The following is a 20,497-nucleotide window of genomic DNA, read 5'->3' on the forward strand; positions in this document are numbered from 1 at the left end:
TATTTCGCTCAGAATCCGATATATTGGTTTTTTGAACACCGTTGTTATGGCAGTGCGGATTCTCAACCATCTTTTGTCTGGGTCCTCTCCGTTATCTCGTCTGCCACGCCCGTTTTTATTCTGCCGATCTACTGTATTGACCTTTGCTGAGGTCTTCTTTTCTGGTACTGTGGTTGTACTAGATTTTGCTTTTGCACGTGCGCCATCCTCTTCTACCCTGATGTGCTGATGCACTCTTTCCATCAGGGCCTCCATGGTGAGGGGTGGCGTCATGGTAATCGAATCCCTTAGTCTGTTCCCTACTGGAAGGCCTCTTTTATATTGCGCAATGGCTAGATTGGTGGGGCAGTCTCCAATCTGGTTGAATGTCTCCCAGTAGCGACTATTGTAAGATCTGAGGGTCTCTTTTTCACCCATGTCGATGGAGAGTAACTGGTCTATCTCCACCGGCGTTTTAGTGTTTGTTCGAAACCTCGTTACGAACGCTTCTGCCAATTGGGCCCAGGAGGCTATGCTGCCCTCTGGGAGCTTTTCGAACCAAGTCAAGCCTAGGTCGCCAAGACTTGACGGGAAGAGTATGCACATTAAGGCCTCGTTTCGCCTGTACACAGCCATGACTTGGCGAAAGTGGCTCAAGTGTGAATACGGGTCCGTCTTCCCTTCATATGTGGTGAATTTCGGCTGAAGGAAGCCTGATGGTAGGGGCGCGTTTTCGATTGCTGGGACAAACGGCGAAGTCTGTAGTCTTGCCAATGCCTTGTCCGTTGGTTCGTAGGCCGGTCGCGGTATTGGCATTCCAACCTCGACGCTTCCATGCGTCCGAGGAGCCAACCGTTGTAAGGCCGAAACTCGGTGTGGATCCCTTGCCCTGGCATCCTCCTTGCATCGTGCTTTTTCTTCGAGCACGGTTCGTAAGTCGGATGACCTGGGCAGCTCTGTTTGTCTAGATCTGGTTTGGTGCGAATGTGAAGGCCAATACGTGCTTCCTTCAGTGTATGATCTTTCGGATCTCGTCCTCTCAGACCTGGAGTGACGCGTCCTGGAAGATAAGGAATGCGTATCGCCTATCCTGAGGCTTCTGCTCTCTCCTTGGGAGGGTGTAGTGTTTCTACTACGATTCTCTGAGTGGCGAGGGGGCGTCTTGTGCTTGCGCCCCTCTCCTGTCGCCACATCTTTAGTCTTCATCTGGCGTTTCAAAGCCTCCATGTCCGCCGCCATCTTCCGAATTAGTTCATCTTGCTCCTTCACGCGATCTTCCAGGGCTTGAGGATCAATCCTCCTCCTTTGCCTGTCAGGACTTTGAGAGTGACGAGGGCTGTTATTCCGCCTTCCCCTGCCACTCCTCCTGGAGTTATGTTGTTGGGGCTCCAGATCTGCCATAGGAGGAACAGAGGGTAATCCTTCTCGCCTTGCGCCCCCGTCTGGAGTTAGCCCGTCGACGGCGGACTGCGGTAGTTCTTCAATTTGTGCCATTGATTGAGAAAAGGAGAAGTTTAGTCAAGAGGTTTTTGTTCTTGTCTGTTCTTCCCACAGACGGTGCCAATTGTACGGGGAGGAAATAATTCTCCTCCTATAATCCTGTTGACCAAGTTCACGCTCCTCCGTATGACGTCGCTTTGTTACCTGAAAACACAAACGTAAGCTAGCCGGCGGGTGTGTGCCGGAAACCTCTTCGATGCCTAAGTCAGTAAGCTTGACAAATAGACAAAGTTTTATGCTCTCAGAAAGAATTATGTTCAATTACCCCCTCCAAGGTGATGTTTGTGGGCTTTTATAAGTTTCCCGTGGCACAATCCTAGTAGGACTTGTATTTCTACTTGCAGAGTCCTCCTAGGATTCATACTCCTAAGGATAATGCTTATCCTTTTACATCCTCCCCCACTGCTTAAACTAAGTGGGATGGTTTTCTCCATGGCCGAACTACCATTTGACCGAGGTAAAGTAGGCCGAACTAACCTTAGTTCAGCCCTTCCCTTTACTCTTCCTTATATCGGTTTCTCATCTGTTCAACCCATGGTGTGTTTGGACCGATCCAACGACTCTCGATCGGTATAACTCCCAAACTGGTATACCTCTAAGGTCGGTATAACTTCAAGTTGCTCCCAGACCGAAGTACATTTACAATCCTCTAACCGAAGTAACTTTATCATTTGTGAGCCGAAGTAATTTCACCTCCTTGGGCCGGAGAAACTTTGTCTCTCCAAGGCCGGAGTAACCCTGCTCTCCTGGGCCGGAGTATCCATTACGCCCTTTTTACTTAGTCCTTCGCGTTTTGGGCCTCAAAGCCCAACTCGCAGCTCGGCCCAATTTTTCCCAAAAATTACCCTCTCAATATGTATATATATTATGAGTAGACTATTAGCATATATGTATATAGATATGTCTGTACATAACATCTAGCGATAGAATTAGACATCTTCTACTTGTCTGACAGCCCACTGGTTTGTCCTAGATGAGCTGCTACTTGTGGCTGTTGGAGCAAGCTTGATGTAATACTCTTATTCTTTGCAGTTGATATTCATTGCAGCTAGCATTTTGATGTGGCTATGCATATAAAATGTAATTTTATTGTGTTAGTTTACAATATGTTAAGTATGTGGATAATGTTTTCATGATATTCATATTTGTGGGCCATCTCATTTTGATGATATATAAGGATAGTAGAATACTTGCCTTTGTGCTAAGTTGGCTCAAATTTTCTATGGAATGGCCTATTAGTTTTTCTGCGTAGACACCAAATATAGGGACTTGTAGAATGCCACGATTGTCTGCTATTTCTGTTCTAAGATGCATCTGTATCAAATCAAGATATTGGAATCAAATAAGGTGAATAAGAAAAATGGAACTCAATTTTTAAGAAATTTGAAATCGACAATTGGAATGAAATAAAGTGAACCAAAAAATTAAACCACTCAAGATTACTATAGTTCAACTAAATTTCAAGGTTCATTGCAATCTAAAAAAATTGAACATGAAAAATCAAGATTAATCATTCATTGCAAAACCAGTTTGTTGACAAGGTAAGCATAGTTCAAGTAAATTTGATAATGCAATCTAATTAAGCAAATGCACCAATCATAAATAAAACTTGAACAAATTGATTTATACCTTGGTGTTGCTATGCATGCATCTGCATTGCATTCTAAGTAGTTGAATGTTGTTCCTATGTCGTCAATGGTGCTTCGATTGCATTTGTTGCAAGCCATATACCTAGGTTGTTGTGTTAACAGATCTGCACTGATTTTGCCTTTGATCCAAACATTTCCCTAATTGTCATAAAAATAGTTGTACATTTAATATGTGTATGTATTCGTATATGTGTATATGTATATGTATGTGTATATGTATATATATATTGGGGACACATAAACTTGTTTTCAATATTCAATAATGTGAAATGCATTTTGAATATATCTGTTGTGATGGCAAACTATTGATGTCAACTATTTCAAAATTTTCAGAAGATGGTGTTGTGGGGGAAGGAAGAAGTATTTCTTTGCAGGCATAAATTTCTTCAATCTTCAATCGACTAGTTTCTTTCCTGCATGCATCAAATGGTGTAGGTATTAGTTTATGTAGTTTGAAATTAGAAACTTAGAAATATTGTTTTGAATATACCAGATTTGTAGAGCATGCAGTTTTGTAATGCTAGTGTCGAAAATGAATTTAGTCGCAGGAGTAGTTGAGAGCGAACAACCTATAAGTATGACAATTGTTTTTGAAAATATGAGTTATGTAAAATGTTATGCTATTTAAAAGAACCTTATAACAAATTTGTAAGCCAAATTGAATTATATTATGAAGATTATGAACAAATGTTGTGATGGCGTTAGCATATTGTTAAGAGAACATATGGTTATATTACAGTGTTTTCAAAAGAAATGATATGATATTTATGATATAATGAGAAATTGAAATGTAAATAGAAATGTGAAAACTCCATCACATTTTGTATTTGAACTAATTTTGTCTTATCTTAGTGTGACAATTGGTGAAACATATTAAGTAAACAATAATGTACACAAAGTTATTGAACAGAGAAGAAATGGTAAGTTACCGTTAATCTTTGTCGCTCTTAGTTTGGTCATGATAACAGTTGGTTGTTGTGTAATATTTGATACAATTTACTTGCTTCATTGCTAGTAAACTCATCCCATGTTGATAGTTTGATAGGATGTAAGCTGCAAAGAAGAAAAAACAACACAATAATATAAATATGTTATGTAATGCTTTTGCTTTTTTTTCTTTTTATATATTTAGTGGTGTAATAGTATTCATTAAGATTTTGTTACATTCACTTAAATTTATATTTACTAACTTGTAATGAGCTTACGATTTATCAAGGAGTAACAGATCTCGAACTTGAGCTGAGGTACCATTCATGCACTTTGTGATAGTTCGACTTAGTAGAACATGTATGACAACTACAACTATATCTATCAAAATTGAGTAAGAGGGATTAGTTTGTTTGCTTTTGTGAATATCTAATGAGATGATATCATCTTGCATAAATCATTTATGTGGACATGTTATCTTTTTCCTACCGAAATGTATGTTTGTCTCTACAAATCTTGATGTGCTTGATGTTTTGATGAAATTGTATGGTTCCTCAGCTGGTGCGTCGGCTGGCTCACTAATATTCTCAATTGATATTCTTGAATTAACATGATTTTGATATTGTTATCGACAATTCTATGTAGAGGATCAATACGTCTGATGGTGCCATTTGAAAAGTAATATGATTTATACACATGTAATAACGCATCAAAATGTCGCAATGTCATCTCCAAAACAAGTTTATTGGATTTTAAAGCCCTGAGATTGAATAATTACATAATTAGTAAGTAAATATTTGTACTTGAAATTGTATCTTAGGTAATCCAATTTGAATATAATATAAAAAATGTACCTTAGTGTCAGCCAAAAATGAGTCGCTGAATTGTTGTGCCAGATATGAGAGTATATGGTGCTTGCTTTTCTACCACATGAAGTTGAGCTTTCCAAGTTCTGGTATGATCTGTCAACTGGTCTATTCTCATCATATTGTTTGTCATTTCTGTTGGAGAAAGATAATGAATTAGTAATTTTTTTTTGAGCTATATTTGTGTGCAATGCAATTTGTATACCTATAATGTTTTTTTAAGGAAATTTTTGTACACAACATTTCTTGTTTGGTTATGTGAATGAATTCTTTGGTTAGGACATTTGATTAGAACAGTTATGTTAGTACTACGTTGTGCTCAAGAAAGTACGACATATAATTGGCCATGAGAAAAAACAGGTTGAGAAAGATATATGCGTACGTTACCTAATGTTTTCCTTGAGATTTGTTAATTGTCATTGCAAAGCAAGATTGCACTGAAAACTGTTTGCATTTGAATGGGAATGAGAAGTTGTCTTCTTTTGCTGGTTGTAATGGGATTCTAGGAATGAAACAGGGCGGCCTTTATAATGGTCTGTTACAATTTCTGCGTGGATAACATTAGATTTTAGGACTTTGCATATCAACCGAATACCATTGCACATTCCAGCAAATGGATCTATGTTTCAAAGGAGCATAATTGGACAATGTTCTTTTAAATGTAATTCATGAGGAGGCATTCTATTTGGGGTTAATCTATGAAGGAATTTTGGTTGACAATTGTGTTGGTTGTCTTGTGTTAGCTTGTCGAAGCTAGTAAATGTGTGTAACTCGCTTGGAAATTTATTGATCAAAGTTGAATTGATTTCATCGACAAATTTATTTTTTTAGAGTTAAAATAACACGCGATGTTAAGTATTTAGAATTAGTAGCATTTTTTTTGAAATTAGGATAAATGGAATATATTAGATTTTGCGCAGGATTAGTTTCGTCTTCAATGGTAGCAAGCATATCTTCAGGTATGGTGATAATTTCTTCATCTGTATTTGTTTCATTGCCATTGCCTACTTGTAGAAGGAATTCACAAAATTATGGATCATGCAAGGCTCACATATTTTCAGTGAGATGAAGAATGTGAAAATTCAGTCATAATATTGATTCCACCAAACTATTATTAATGCATTCTTCGTGTGTAGCTCAAGCAGTAACTAGTAAGACTTGACAAAAATCGCCACCAAAAACTACAACTTTGTCAGCAAAACGATTTTCATTAGAGCATATGTCACGAAGCATGTTTTCAAAAGCTTCAATACTTTGTTTTTTAGACATTGATGCTTCATCCCAAATAATCTATTTTGCTTTTCGAATAAGAGTGGCTAAAGAGCTTTGTTTGCTAGCATTACAACCAGAGTAATTGTCTGCATCTAGTGGGATTTTAAAGCGCGAATGAGCAGTACGGCCACCTAGAAAGTTAGAAGCTGTAATGCCAGTATTTGCTGTTGCTAGCGCTATTAATCATTTGGATCATAATGTAGTTAGTAGCGCTTTATGTAAGAAAGTTTTTCCTGTACCATCAAGGCCATCAATAAAGAAACATCCGCCAATTTTTTCATTGATATGACACATAATGATGTTATATGCTATTCGTTGTTCATTGTTTAATAGATTTTTGGTGGCAAGATTTTCATTAGATATTGTTATGTTTAGTTCAGCTTTAATATCTTTGCTCGTTTTTTGTACAGTAATATAAGCTTTGTTATATGTTAGAAGATTATAATCACTAATTTTTTTGCCAATTGATTCAATAAAATTTGCAATGTGGTCATTTGTTAGATGTGGCATTTGCTTATAATCTTTTGATAAATTGTCATAAAATTTATCCCATAATGTTCTCGGGTTGCTAGGCTCACAGAAGACTAATAATGTGGCGAACAAGCGACGCAAAGCCGATGGCATTTGGAAGGTTCTTGCTTCAGTTAGACATTCTTCAGTACCATTATCTTTTTCAAGTAGACCATATTTTTCAGCAGCTTCTCTAAAGGATTATAAGGAATAACCCACGATTTTCTAGAAGAGATTCACAAACATTTACAACTATTCCAGAGTTTCTTCTATGATAAATTGGATAAGCGTTTTCACCACTTTTTATAACTTCTAAAAATTCTCGAGGATATTTGTTCTTGCATTCGTGTTTTTTGTTCATACATACATTGTGTGGATTTAGAATTTGTAACGCCCCGAAATAGATGTAACAAACCATCCATGACTATAAGTAAATAACAATATGAATCATAGTATAATATCTTTCCATTTCATGAGATTCGATAGTACAAAAGGGTGACATTTGCGATTATACATTTATAAGCCCTAACCCTGATTCTGAAGCATGTATTAACAACAAGGATGTAGAAATAAAAATCAAACAGATAATTAAAATGCCCTGAAATCTACAACATTCCAAGACAATACTTGGTTACAACAAAATGGATCTATATCCAATACAGTTAAAGCCTTTGGTTTATACAAAATTAAATACAATAAGTAAGCAAAAATGAAGCTTTTGCTTCCATCTTTCCAAGCTACCGCCTCAGTGGGGGCACATTATCAACACCTGAAAGTGGTTTTCCCATATAGGATGAGCTAAAATCCAGTAGAAATAGTCCAACATAATATATGATTCTTAACAAAGATATAAGGGTGAAATGCATATGCAATGCTCGTGATAAAACCATTTCATATCTCATTCCAAAACAATGCAAAGTCTGCTAATATCATAATTCATTAATCATTTCATTTTCATTAGAAAACAAGGCAATGAATCATAATTTTTGAAATCTCTAACTAGTACAGCCATTTCACGAATATTTTATTCGCGGGATTCGGCACCCATGTAAACATAGTCTATACAAACACTACTATTGCCATTTTATAGATATTTCGTTCGCAGGAACCGACATCCATGTATACGCATGTTTTTTGGGACTTTCATCTCGGACACTTCGGCCAACTTATTTCAATGGAATACATCTCGTTCCTAGATTCAACATTTTTCTCAAAAACGTTATACATTTACAATGTACTAAAGATGTAATAATGCTCAATGCAAATGGATGGAAAATTTGTTTCAATTCACCTAATTCTTATGCAATTTCTCCAACAATCATAGTTATCATCTACCGATAGCCCAAAATAGATATTTCTAAACAGATATAAAATCTCCATAACAAATAGACTTTTCAAAACATAGATGTGAGTAATAGTACATATCGAACTCCATCATTCTTATCAATATCCATCCAATTCCATATTTCCAACAGCAATTCCATTTATTTATATAAAATCACATTTGAGACATTTTATGGCAAAACCCATTTTTTTCTTCCAAAATCATTTTCAAGTACCAAAACTAACAATTTTATCACAACTCGACCTCATTTCTAATCTCATAACCATCTTCAAGAACCCATTTGAAAGCCCCTCTTTTGATTTTTAAACCAAAACCTTACAAAATCACATGTTTGTTCTATGAAAACAAATAACTAAGTTAAAACTCATAAAAGAGTGTAAAGAATCCTTACCTCAAGCTTAGAAGACGAGAGAGAGATAAATGAAACCCGGATGAAGCCGAAAAACAACTCTATTCAGATGCAAACGAAGCTCTAGGTGAGCTCTACCTTTTTAACAAAGGGAGAAGGGTAGAGAAATCACTAGATGTAGGTGTATTTGTAGAGAGAATGTGAGTTTTAGAGAGAAAGAGTGTAGATCTAGGGTTTTTGAAATGTTTAGAGAGAGAGAGAGAGAAATGAAAAAGTGATGTAAAATGTGACTTTTAAGGACTGATATATGTACAGCTCGCTCGAGCGCAAGAAGTCGCTCGAGTGACTAGACACAAAAAAAACGAATTCCCAACATGTTCCAAACACAACCAAGGCATTCCAATAACCAACTTAATGAGGAATATGATGAACAATGGTATGAACAACCGTTAAAGACAAAGAAACTCGAATCCAAAACTTCAAACGGGTCGATTCAAAACCAGAAACGCTATAAAATTCCACATGGGCTATGTGTCATATGTTTTACGACTGCATTGTATAAGTGTGGGTTTATGTTTTTGTCAGGAATTTCAGCGGAGATGTATTTGTCATATTCATCAGAATTTAATATCTTCGCATGTCTTTTTACAATAATTAAAAAGTGGATATGAGGAAGTCCACACTTTTGATACTCAATGACATACGTGTAAGCAATTACAAGTCTAAAAAGTTATTTTTCGATAATTTCAATTTATAGCTTAGCTATTTTTGGCACAAAAAATACGAGCAATAAAATTTGGTATATTTTGAGCTTCTTTTATAGACTTTAATTCAGCTTTGATTTTGGACCAAGAATGGTTGCATGTCGTTATCAGGAATATATCAGGCTTTCCATATCGTTAAACTAAAGTCATAGTATCTAAATATCTCCATTTCATATCTCTTGGGCCACTAATAAATGATGCTGGAAGAACAACTCAACGACCTACATTTGATGCCTTCATTTCGCCTAGTGTTATACTATCTGCAATTTCTTGATAAAGGTCAGCTCGAATAGTATCTTGGTTTGCTCGTATGTAATCTAGTCGAGTACTTTCAATCTTAATGTACATGTCAACAATAAATTATTGTAATAATCGGCCAGGATGTAGCAAGATAGAAGGATTTGTTGATCTAATTTGCAAGAGGTAGCAATAGTATGTGCAACATGAAATTGGTGGCTGAGAAGTCGTCGATAATTGAGATGCTGCACTCGATAACAAACAATGAACATAAGTTTTATTAGTTAGTAAATTTTGTAGCAGTAGATAATTCTATATTTTGGGGGCATATATTTCGATTTGAATGATTTGTAATTTACCTTCTTTTTGTACATCCTAAAACTCTGATGAGGTTGTTGGCAAAAACATTGAGTCATAATTGTTTGTAGCAAATTTGTTTGATCTGCTACTATTTGTTTTTTTCACACCACAATGCCATCCAGTTTCGCCATAAGGAAATTGTAGTGGATATTGAAGAGGATCATAACAACCATAGTAATGCAAAAATTTTTGGCTGCCACCTGATTTGCAATATACAATAATGTCATGAGTTCTATTACTTGCACTTTCTTTTTCAACCCAAATAGCTGCAACTTGTGAAGCAGTAGATACATTGTACATTCTTTAGTCTAAGTTGGGGTTCGTGCAAATGACAATGCTTTGTTCTTCATCAATGTTAATATCTTTTAAGCTACGCAAGATTTGAACATAAGGATTTTGTGACAATATATTCATAATTATTTGAATAATAGTTGGGCATAGCTGAGGGGAAACTTGACAACGATGTTGTAATTCATGATCAGTGTCGAAAGAATAAAGTTGAAAATATTTTGGAGTTGTATTGGGTGATTCCAAAGAATTGATATAATGATATATTTGTCCTTGAGCTTGAAAAGTATATATGCCTTTTTGTTTACTTGTTACGTTAGTATCAAGTTTGACACCCATAGAAGCAAAAGCAAAAAGTTTATTGTATGTACAAATATTAGCTCGCAAATGTTGGCCATCATCGTTGGGAGTAGTTAGCAATTTATATAGAGCTTTAGGTGGATGATTAGTAGCAAGTTGTATATCGCATTTTTCACAACATATTCCTTTATGTTCATATGCAAAATGTTTTGCTTGACAAAATCAGTAAAATGATGTCCTAGGAAGAGAAGCTTTGGATGGCGGAATTGGAAAGCTGTAATAAATTCTACGAGTTGTTCGAGGGCCTTCTATGAGAATAAAAATATTATGTCAGTACATTTATTAGAAAAATATTTGTCAATTTGTGACAAAATATTGGATGCTTACGTTTGGGTGTTAGTTTTGCTAACATGTTTGCAACACCAATTGTGAATGGTGTTCCTTGCAACTGGGTTGGAGTGACTTTTTGCGAGGATGAGCTACCTAATCTCGTAAAAGGATAATAAAGTTGTCAAACACGTAAGTTGGATACTTAAGATATATATATATTTTTGGACAATCAAATGAATAAAAATTTTCATGTGATATCTGACAAACTTACCAGTTAGAGAGAGAGATATTGCAATAACATTTGTGATTGCACTACTTGAAAGAATTGCATGAATGTCACTTCTACTTGTATTGCTTAATGTCAAGGTGGTACCTATATAATGTTTCACATGAAAGTTGAAAAGAATTAATAGGTTTATTGTAACGCCCCACTACTTGCTGGCCCAAATAACTTGTGGGTCGACCAACAATACCCAAAAGCTTAAGTCCAAGTTATTTAGTAGCAAGGTAGTGGTGCTATATATGCCCAAGATCACCCATGCAAACTTCCGATGTGGGACAGGGTGTTACAAACTCCCCCACTTATAAATCCTCGCGTCCTCGCGAGGGTCTATAATCAATCAGAATACCACGACAAGCTCGTGGCCAGCCCAGAATAAGTGGCCCACATGGTTGTGTGCATGGGTCGGCTCTGATACCATTTGTAACGCCCCACTACTTGCTGGCCCAAATAACTTGTGGGTCGACCAACAATACCCAAAAGCTTAAGTCCAAGTTATTTAGTAGCAAGGTAGTGGTGCTATATATGCCCAAGATCACCCATGCAAACTTCCGATGTGGGACAGGGTGTTACATTTATAGAGGTAAGATTTGGACATTAGAATTTTTGGGTTTTATTTTGTGACTATAGATTGAATAATTTTACCATTGTTTGTTGTCACTTCACATGTTAACTGTGATTTAGCTTTTGCAAGATTTTCCTTTTGGCATTGTGTCCTTTGTTTTTTTTGCTCATCTGTTAATCGTACATAATATGCACGCTGATGTTCTCGATTCTTTTTGTGTCAACAAGCTGGAAAACTATATTTGGATATTACTTATGTTGTGACAAGACTATAAGTATTTTACGTTTCTGAAACGTGCCTGTTTGTTCGTTGATATCACCTTTTATTTTAGGGCAAACTTCACTTTATCCTCCCTGTGGTTTGGGCCGGGTGCGGTTTACCCCCCTGATATTTGGAAATCACCACATAACTCCCTTGTGGTTGAGGGACTAAAACGCATAGTTAGCTTTTTTGTCTAAAATAACAGAATGCGAAAGTCACGCACCTCTATAGAGAGTAAGTTCGTTTTTATGATGAAAATACCCTTTCTACCTCTTCAAATTTACAAAAGATGCCATTCTATTTTCAACCTTCTTTTTCTTCACCTCTCTCTCTCTCTCTCTCTCTCTCTCTCTCTCTCTCCTCCTCTTCTCAAACCACCACTCATACTTCACGGCATACTTCACGTTCATTTTTTTTCTTAAATTTGCTGATTCTAATAACAAAATTCCAATGTAAACAGATCAATTCAAGGAATTTAATATTACCAAGGACTATAACCTCGACATAACCCCTGAACTTATCTATAGCTTTTCCAAACAAATCTTCATACTTATTCCACATTATTTAAGGTCACATAAAATTTTACAGATTCACTGTTCCTAAAATAGATTAATAAAATTTTCATATTATGTACTCCAATCATTCACTACTCCCACTGTAATTTTCAAACCAACATTTAAATATATTTAATTGAACATTTAAAAGCTATTTATTCTAAGAAAATACTAAAAGAACATGTAAAAGAAAAAAACAACGACCTTCATCTGCAAACGATTAGCTAGGTCCATTTTGTTCAAAACTATAATGTGCCTCAAGAAATGTGGAAAGTTTCTCAATAACTCATATTCTGAAGACAATGGAATCTAAAATTAACCAAAAAGACATTCATGTATAGTCCAATAAAGACCATGATTGAAATAATAAAAATAAAACTGTAAACTGCGGTTAATTGATTTTTTTTTTTCTTCTTTCCTGGGTAGAAATTTATAGATCTAGATATTGATGACATTGTTTATAACTTCTGAATCAAACTTTATATATATATATATATATATACAACCTAATCAAACTTTTTTTTTAGTTTTATAACTCCTGAATCAAACTATATATATACAATCCAATCAATTTTTTTTTTTTTAATTGTATAACTTCTGAATCAAACTTTTCTCTAAACCCTTCTTTAGCTTGATTCAAAAAGTAGAGAACTCAGAAAAGGTTTGTGATTATTATGGGTTTTAATAAAGGTGTTGAAGAAGATGAAGATGAGATTGTATATGTATATATATATATATATATATATATATGTGCTTGTGTGTGTGTATATATATGTACACATATAGCTTGAAATGGAGAGACAGATAGAGAGCGAGAGAAAGAGAGAAGAAGATGAAGATGGAGAGAGAAAGAACTGGGTTTTTCCAAAATTATATATGAGGGTATAATTGTCAATTTACAAGTCACCGGAGGGTAAAGTAAAGTTTGCCCTTTATTTTGTTTCTTTGAGAGTCACTCATGTTTGCATAAATACAAAAAAGATAACAATGTTTTTACTGTATCATATTTTCTAATAATATTGAAGTTCAAATACACAATTTATTCACAAAATATAAAGCAAAAATCATAACTTTCTTTATGTAATGTATACATACTATCATATTTACGCAATATCCATTCTTAGTAATACATTTTGTTTTGATACATGGAAGTTTTAAAATATAATATATATATCACAAATATACATAACTAACCTTTTGATGAAGAGGCAATCGGGAATGCAAGCAAGGTTTAGTTCAACAAGCCACCTTTGAAATGCAAGATTTCGGTAAGATTATTTAGATAACACAAAAGGTTTGTTAACTGTGCGGGATAAGCATTTTGAAAAACCAGAGAAGCAATCCAAAAGTAGAAAAAAGAGAAATATTTAGTTGCAAAGAATATTAATGCCTAGGAATGAAGCACTATTTTGAATTACCACTAAACAGAAGGATAAATTTTTTGGATCACCATTTTAAGGTTTTATTCATGAACAGAAAATAAATATACTTCTATATCATGTGTGTATGTATGTAAAGATATTATACAAAAACACAAACACATCTATATATGTTTTTTAATATGTATAAATGTTTGGTTTATCCTTTTTGTAAGTTTTTTTTAAATATTTTTTTTTCCACTTTAAAACAGTTATTTTTCTCTACTATTTCTTTTCTACAATTTTTCTTTTTTCTTTTCTATGAAACAATATACGTCTACTATGGAAGATTATATCTCAAATATAAAAAAAGTGTTACAACTTTGCAATCTAAAAAGGTAAATTTCTTGAAATTGATCAAACCCTTTCTGTACAAATGGTTCAATGGCTAGTGTCTTGCTTGAATTTAATATTTTCTTTGCGATTTAATTTAATTTTTTTTTTTTGCTGGAACTCATAGTTTTTGGCTTGTAGTTTTTTGAACTTTTCTTTCTAAGCAGATTTTGAAGGCCTTTTTTCTTTTCATGCTTCTTTAGATTACTTGGTTTCCTATTTTTTCTCTTGTGTTGATATTTTGGCACTTTCTAATCACGAATCAATGTAAAATTTATGTCATTTGAATATAAACTGTCTGTTTTTTTTGGAAATTGCTATGTGGTTAAGTCTTTTTTTTTTTTTTTTGAACTTGATAATTTAGGTCATTATTAAAGATTAAAGTGTATTGTCTAAAATATCATACATTATTCCTAATCCAAAACCAATTCAGTGAATTGAAGAATGATGTGCATGCTGTGAATTAAATGATTTATTCTTTATGCTTTGATATTAATTTTGATATATTAATTCTATTTTTTTGGTTAATTATAAATTTTAAGATTTAGGAATGCGGCAAAAGTATGTTGAATTGGAGTAAAGCAGAATTTAGGAAAAGTATATATATGTCAAGTTTTCATTGGGTAGTTATTGGAATAAACGAAATGGCTCTTCTCACTTAACTTGCATTTTTGGAAACTCTGTTAGTTACAAGGAAGTTGTGTTTTTGTTTCTTCTTTTCAATCTCAAAGTAACAGCTTGACAAACATGTAGTTGGAAAAAATATCATTTTTCCCTAGAAGAATATTGTTCTTTTTTAATTGCTTTACTTTTCATATGGTGTAAATTGTTATTATTTTCTCTTTTGTGTTTTTTTATTTGGTTTTCTTGTTCTATATTGTTTCAAATGCTTAAGATGTGAAATAAATTTCTCTTGTTTTCTTCAGTACATTTGAGTTCATTATTTTCATTGGTGAGGCCATATTTATGTTCATCTTTGTGCCGTTTTTCATTCTTTTGTGACCCAGAAACTATTTGGGATTGAAATGATTAGGGATTAGGAATTATATTTTAATCAATATGAAAATAGCAGTTGCAAGAATTCTTAGGACTAACTCAGGAATGCATTAGAAGTTAGAAATATTGTTTCTTCATTACATTTGTGACTTTATCTTAATTTTTTGAGCATACACCATCAAGTCGAATAACTGATCGATAGGATCTTAATTTTCTAGGCATTCTACGCATTATACTTGATAGAGCTAAATCTCAGAGCCATTTTCCTATCAAGTACAACATTGATGGATTGGATGGGGGTTCAATCACACTATAGTTTTTGACACAAGATTTCAAGCTTTTTTTTTTCTTCTCTTTGGGGAAATAAATAAATGTTCATATGAGATTTAAATTCCTCTATGCTTTTTCATTTTTTGTGTTTAATTTCTAGTGTGTTGGTGGTACAGTAAGTTTTCTCATGTTTCACATCTATAACCTATATATAAAAAAAAATGGAAGCTAGCAGGTCATTTTGAATTTAACACATCGAATTGCCTCATTTGCCCTGCCTTGATTGTCTCAGGTGTTTTTTTTTTTTTTTTCTTTTCGATGAACCGGTATACGTATACTATGGATGATTAAATCTCAAATATGAAAAAAGTGTTACAACTTTGCAATTTAAGAAGGTAAATTTCTTGGAATTGACCAAACCCTTTCGGTACAAATGGTTCAATGGCTAGTGTTTTGCTTGAATCTAATATTTTCTTTGTGGTTTAATTTGATTTTCTTTTGGCTAGTATTTGTGTGTGTGTGTGTGTGTGTTGAAACTCATAGTATTCAGCTTGTAATTTTTTGAACTATTCTTTCTAAGCAGATTTTGAAGGCATTTTTTCTTGTCTTGCTTTTTTAGATTACTTGGTTTCCTATTATTTCTCCTCATTTGATATTTTGGCACTTTCTGGTCATGAATCATTGTAAAATTTTTGTCCTTTGAATATAGGTTGTTTGTCTTTTTGGAAATTGTTATGTGGTTAAGTATTATTTTTTTGATTTGTGAACTTCATAATTCAAGTCATTATTAAAGATTAAAGTGTATTGTCTAAAATATCATACATTATTCATAATCCAAAAACCAATTCACTAAGGGTAAATTATTGATAAATTCCATTTAGAAGTGTTTTAACCCAAGAAGTCCATGAAGGAATTTTTTAACCCATTTAGTCCCATGTATGTATAGTTTTATTCCATAAAGTCATTTTTCTTGATTTACACTATTTTCTTGGACACTTATGCCCTTATATTTAATTTTGATACCCTTATAAATATTTTTTGAACGGTTAGCAATTTTATGATGTGAACATTAATATTTAAAAATTCACATTGGTAGGAATGTAAAATTGGCCCGTGGGAGGCCCAAAACCCGCCCGCGAGTCGAGGTGGGCCCGACCCGTTGACAATGTGAATATTCATATTGACATGTTAACATTCACATTAATAGGAGTGCAAAATTGACTAGCGTCCCGTGGCGACGCGAAACCGGCCCGCGGCCCATGGGCTGCCCGGGACGGGCCCGGTCCGGTCCGTTGACAATGTGAATATTCACATTAACATGTTAACATTCACATTGATAAGAGTATAAAATTGACCCGCGGCCCATGGCTGGCCAAAAGCCCGCCCGCCGCCCAGGGCGAGCCCGGCCCGTTGATAATGTGAATATTCACATTGACATGTTAATATTCACATTGATAGGAGTGTAAAATTAGCTCGCGCCTCGTGGCTGCCCGAAACCCACCCATGGCCCATGGACGGCCCGGGCAGGGTCGGGCCCGGCTTGTTGACAATGTGAATATTCACATTGACATGTTAACATTTACATTGATAAGAGTATAAAATTGGCCACGGCCCAGGGCGGGCCCGACTCGGCCCGTTGACAATGTGAATATTCACATTGACAAGTTAACATTCACATTGATAGGAGTATAAAATTGGCCAGCGACCTAAGGCGGGCTTGACCCGGCCCGTTGACAATGTGAATATTCACATTGACATGTTAACATTCACATTGATAAGAGTATAAAATTGGCCAGCGGCTCAGGGCGGGCCCGACCCGGCCCGTTGACAATGTGAATATTCACATTGACATATTAACATTCACATTGATAGGAGTGTAAACTTAGCCCGCACCTTGTGGCTACCCGAAACCCGTCTAAGGCCCATGGGTGGCCCGGGACGGGCCCGGCCCGGCCTGTTGACAATGTGAATATTTACATTGACATGTTAACATTCACATTAATAAGAGTATAAAATTGGCCTGCGGTCCAAGGGCGGCCAAAAGCCCACCCGCCGTCCAGCGCGGGCCCGGCCCGGCCCGTTGACAATGTAAATATTCACATTGACATGTTAACATTCACATTGATAGGATTGTAAAATTAGCCTGCGCCTCGTGGCTGCCCGAAACCCGCCCACGACCCATGGGCGGCCCGGGGCGGGCCTGGGCCGGCCGGTTGACAATGTGAATATTCACATTGACATGTTAACATTCACATTGATAAGAGTATAAAATTGGCCAGTGGCCCAGGGCGGGCCCGACCCGGCCCGTTGACAATGTGAATAATCATATTGACATGTTAACATTCATATTGATAAGAATGTAAAATTGGCCCGCAGCCCATGGGCGGCCCGAAGCCCGACCGCAGCCCCAGGCGAGCTTGGCTCGACCCGTGACAATGTGAATATTCACATTGATATGTTAACATTAATATTGATAGGAGTGTAAAATTTGCCCGCTGCTCGAAGCTTGCCTGCGGCCCGAGGTAGGCCCGGCTCGGCCCGTTGACAATGTGAATATTCACATTGACATCTTAAAATACACATTGATAGGAATGTAGAATTGGCCCGCGGTCCATGGGCTGCCCGAAGCCTGCCCACGGCCCGGGGCAGGCTCATTTCGGTCTGGGCCCGAGCATGTCCGAGACCCTAGGTTAGGGCCTAGGTCATCACTTTGAAGCCCGGCTTGGCCCATCGGCCCGCTTAAGGCCCATTCAAGGCTCGGTCCGAGGCCCAGCCCACCCGAGGTGTAATGTATTTTTTTGTGAAAAATAATAAAATTTTGGTAGAAAAAATTAAAAAGAATTAAAAAAAAAAGGCCAGGCTGCCCAAGCTCGACCTAAGATCGAGACTTGGCCTAGGCCCACCAGCCCGACTCCAGGCTCGATCCATCGGCCCGTCCAAAGCCCGAATACCCTTGTGCTAGGGCTAAGGCCTGGGCCTAATTTTTTTGGCCCGTGGGCCGGCCCGGGAAAGGCTTGTTTAGGCCCAAGCTCGAGCCTAGTCCGAGACTCTAAGCTAGAGCCTGGGCCATCACTTTGAAGCCCGGCTCGGCCCGGCCCATCGGCCCCGTTAAGGCCCATTCAAGGCTCAGTCCGAGGCCTCGGCGAGTGTCTTTTTTTGTGGAAAGTAATAAAATTTTGGTAGAAAAAATTAAAAAGAATTAAAAAAAAAATGACCAGGCCCACCCCGGGCCGCCCACGGGTTTCGGGTAGCCATGAGGCACGGGCTAATTTTACACTCTTATCAATATGAATGTTAACATATCAATGTGAATATTCACATTGTCAATAGGCCGGGTCAGGCCTGCCCTGGGCCGCCACGAGGCGCGGGCTAATTTTACACTCCTATCAATGTGAATGTTAACATGTCAATGTGAATATTCACATTGTCAACGGGCCGGGCCGGGCCCGCCCTAGGCCGTGGGCGAGCTTTTGACTGCCCATGGGCCGCGGGTCAATTTTATACTCTTATCAATATGAATGTTAAAATGTCAATGTGAATATTCACATTGTCAACGAGTTGGACCGGGCCCGTTCTGGGCCGCCCATGGGCCGCGAGCCGGTTTCGCGCCGCCACGGGACGCGGGCCAATTTTATACTCCTATTAATGTGAACGTTAACATGTTAATGTGAATATTCGCATTGTCAATGGGCCGGGCCCGTCCCGGCCCAACTCGAATTTTTCCAGGCACCCACGAGGATCGACATGGGCCGGGTCCCTACACATTGACGATATGAACATTCACATTGACGATGTGAACATTCACATTAGGGGTATTTTGATAATTATGTCACCCATAGGACTTATTGAAACATAAGAAAATAATGTGAACTAAATAGAACATAAGTAGATGAAAAGGATATTTTGGTCTTCTTATCTCAAATAAGACCTAATGGAATAGTAAAAAAGAATATGGGTTGGATGAAATAAAGCTCTTAGAAAGTGGATTTATCAAAAAGGCTCACATTCACTAAAGTGAGATTCATATTTCACAGGAAGACTTTTTTGCAATAAAGACATACTAAGATGAAACTGGGAGCAAATTCACAGAATCATCTCATAAAAAAACAACATAGCATCAATATAATAAGCGATGAATGTATAATAACTTTAAATTGAAGAACGCATAAGATAGGAACACAAACAAAGAGAGACAGAGAAGATGAGCATACTGGTTATTTTGTTTGCTACAGGTGTAGATAGTACCAACATCAGCAGGAGAAGGTATATATATAATCGTATACACTTGGCCAACTGATGCAAACCACATGCAAGACAATCGGTGATTTGCAGATTGAAAAATTGGAACCACATAATTTCTGGATACCAATTTATTACTCAAAATGACTCACCTCCTTGATTCTGCATCTTGGGAAAGCAAGAGACAACAAAAACAAACCGACTATGAACTGATAAGGAGAAACATCCAGGGCCCAAAACCAGCAGGGCAAACAGGGGAGAAAAAAACAAACCAAACAGATTCACAAAAACATCCACAATCGAGGTAGGGCAAATAAGGCAATTCAATGCATTAGATTCAAAATGACCTGCTAGCTTCCATTCTTTTATATATAGGTTATAGATAAAGTCTCATTTGAGATTGGGCCGGCCATATCTTGCCCGAGGATTCTAGAGGTTATTGCAACTTGCTATCAAGTGTTAAACCTTGGCTCACTGTTGAATTGAAGCCCATCTTTTCTATCTTTTCCTTTTTTGTCAATTAATTTTCTATGCCATTTTGGGAGGCCTTAGAACAACCCTTAAGAAAGAAGACCAATCTTATGATGGTTGAGTTTAGTTTCTCTCTTATGATTTGTTTTTATGTAATGATTTTGCCCTATTTTTTTCACAACAAGATCAACAAAATATATTTTCTAACCTTTCAAGTTGTAGTTGAAGAAAATGACATTAAAATTGAAAAGGACCAATTATAGATACCATGAAAATTGATTCAAAATTTTATTATGATAGTGAAGTGAAGGCCATAGATTTAAAATTAGTGTGTTGTAAACTAAATGTAGAATGATTTTTATTTACATATTTAAATTTTGGATAATTTAACCTACAATGACATTACTTATTACAAATCAATTTCTTAATTAACC

This window comes from Camellia sinensis, chromosome 7 (genome assembly GCF_055761805.1).
Source record: "Camellia sinensis isolate YWXY chromosome 7, ASM5576180v1, whole genome shotgun sequence".
NCBI classification, from domain to species: Eukaryota; Viridiplantae; Streptophyta; class Magnoliopsida; order Ericales; family Theaceae; genus Camellia; species Camellia sinensis.